At 51.0% G+C, this 2,488-nt stretch overlaps 1 pseudogene; it reads right to left on the reverse strand.

Annotated features, from left to right (window-relative positions):
* LOC105511566 overlaps nucleotides 1-2,488 on the reverse strand; it is a 54,929-nt pseudogene that overhangs the window by 17,410 nt on the left and 35,031 nt on the right.

Below are 2,488 nucleotides of genomic sequence, written 5' to 3' on the forward strand. Positions count from 1 at the left end.
AGCCTTCTAACTGGACCCATGTATACGCAAAGCCTTCTAACTGGACCCATGTATACGCAGCACTACAACTACAAATGTAACTTCTGTCAGCATATTGGGCCCCCCGGTGGGGTACAGGAATCCATGAAATCCTCAACAGCCAATCAGAGCTATGGATCAGCTCAAAAGCTGCTATGCAAAATTGGTAAAGCCACCGACGGCACAGGGCAGGGGTGTTGTACCCAGGTACAAAGCTCCGTGCAGGGAAACGGACCATCCCTGCAGGAAGGATGGGAAAGCTTCCAGGCCCCTGTGGCCACCTTCACCTTGGATGGTCTGAAAACCTGAAGTCCACAGTTCCTAAAGGGTGAACAAAGGCCAGACTGCTCAAGCTGTCCACTGGCGCCTGCTGGCTTTGGTGGATTCCTAGCCAAAGCCCCCTCCCAGAGGTGAGCAAACGAGCGCATTTCCTGTTGGAAAACCTGGGATGAAAGGAGGCATTACAGGGAAGGAAAAAACTAGATTTAAATAGACTCTTTTTCAAGCTCACATGTAAAAACTATTTTCAATACAAACTGTCTCCTTATTCATCTGTAAAGCCTTGGAATTAAAAAATAAATAAATATGATTTAGAGGCAAATGTCTGACTTGACTTCTCTAGATTAGCTAAGAAATCTCCCCCACCCAGCAGAGGCACACAGCCCCTCCCAGCCACTACCCTGGCCTCTGGGGCAGCTGGAGAGCCACGTGCCCTTGCTCCAGGGACTTTGGCAGAGGGTGGAACCACCCCCTCCCCGAGGTTAAACCTACTACAGCCTTCCCTTCCCCACTGGCTTCCCAGGCCTCCTCTGGGACCTTGTGCCTGCATCCCAAATGTACTGGGATGGATCCCATTCCCAGGGAACTTCCAAGGGTCCTTGGTGTGTCCACATCACCAGGCCGTCCACATGCGGACCCTGTGTGAGGGGAAGAGACAGAGCCCCAGAGCGGAGACGGGAGGGCCTCCCTGAATCAGCCCCTCAGGAAAGAACAGACCCTTCAGGGACCTCAGTTGAGGCCCCTGCAACCTAAGGCTCTGAATTCTGCTACCCGCTGAGGGCAGTGTGGCCTCCTATCTCTGAGGCAGAGCACAGGGCGAGCTGCAGCTTCTCCAGGTCATGAGAAAGGAACCCACAGCTCCATGTGGGCCCCAGCAGTGGAAAGGATGTCCCATCTCGGTCGGGGACCAGGCGGGGGCCAGCATGTTCATTGGAAGAAGTGTGGGACCCCACAGCCTCCAGTGTCAGAGTAGACGAGAGGTTCAGGCCCACCTTAGTCAACGACCCCCAAGCCCCCAGCCAGCACCACAGAGGGGTGACAGCCACATCCAATGCCCACCGTACTCAGCTCTGTCACCTCCCCTGGTGTTACCCCAAGGCCCAGCTCATAACCAGAGGAAGTCTGAGCCACCTGCAAAACCCACCTTGTTCCTGCGGCTGCTCAGTCTCAGCTTCCTCTACTGAGTCTGGCAAGGGAGAAAAGAGAAGCAATCAACAGCCCCAGCCAGCACCTGTGGTCCCATGTCAGGTTGAGCTGGGTGTCAGTGTTGCAGGGTGAGAGCATTGCAGGATGCAGGGGTTGAAAGTCATATCATCCTCTTCCCTCCTGGATCATGGGAACAACATCACTGGGGGGTGTACACTTTCTGCGATATTGGGAGTAATATCGTCTTCTGTACCTTGGAATATTAAGGATAATATCATGGGGGGGTGTGTACATCTTCTGCAATATTGGAATAATATTATCCCCTCTCCCCCTGCGTACTAGGAAAGATATCAGAGTGGGTGTTCACCTCCTGTGATATGGGGATTAATACCATCTTCGCCCCTTCCGGATATCAGGAAGAGTATCACACAGGGGTGTACAGTGTCTGTGATACTGGGAGTAATATCAACCTCTGGGCCTTGGAATATTAAGAAGAATATCACAGGGTGGATGTACACTCCCTGCCATATTGGGAGTAATATCAGCCTCTCCTCTCCATGGATATTAGGAACAATATCCCAGGGTGGATGTACGCTTCCTCCTCTATGGGGAGTCTTATCCCTTCCAGGATACTCATAACAATATCACAGGGCGGGTGAACACAGCCTGCGATACTGGAACTATTATCATCCTCTCCTCCTCCGGATACTAGAACTGTATCACAGAAGAGCTGTAACCTCCCTGTGATATTGGGAGTAATATCATACGCTTCTTCTGTGAATATTAGGAGCAATATCACTGGGTGGCTGTCCGTTCATTTCTATGTTGGGAGTCATGTCATACTCTACCCCCTGGATATTAGGATCAGTGTCACAGTGTGAGTGTACACCTACTGCGATATTAAAACTAAGATCATGTCCTCTGTCCCTGGATATTAGGAACAACATCACAGGTAGGTGTACACCCCCTGCGGTATTAGGAGCAATAATATGATTAATTAGTAAACATCAATGATCGATTTTAATAATTATCAGGCCGGTCTCGA

The sequence above is a fragment of the Colobus angolensis genome, unplaced genomic scaffold, assembly GCF_000951035.1.
Source record: "Colobus angolensis palliatus isolate OR3802 unplaced genomic scaffold, Cang.pa_1.0 Scaffold20, whole genome shotgun sequence".
In the NCBI taxonomy this organism is placed as follows: Eukaryota; Metazoa; Chordata; class Mammalia; order Primates; family Cercopithecidae; genus Colobus; species Colobus angolensis.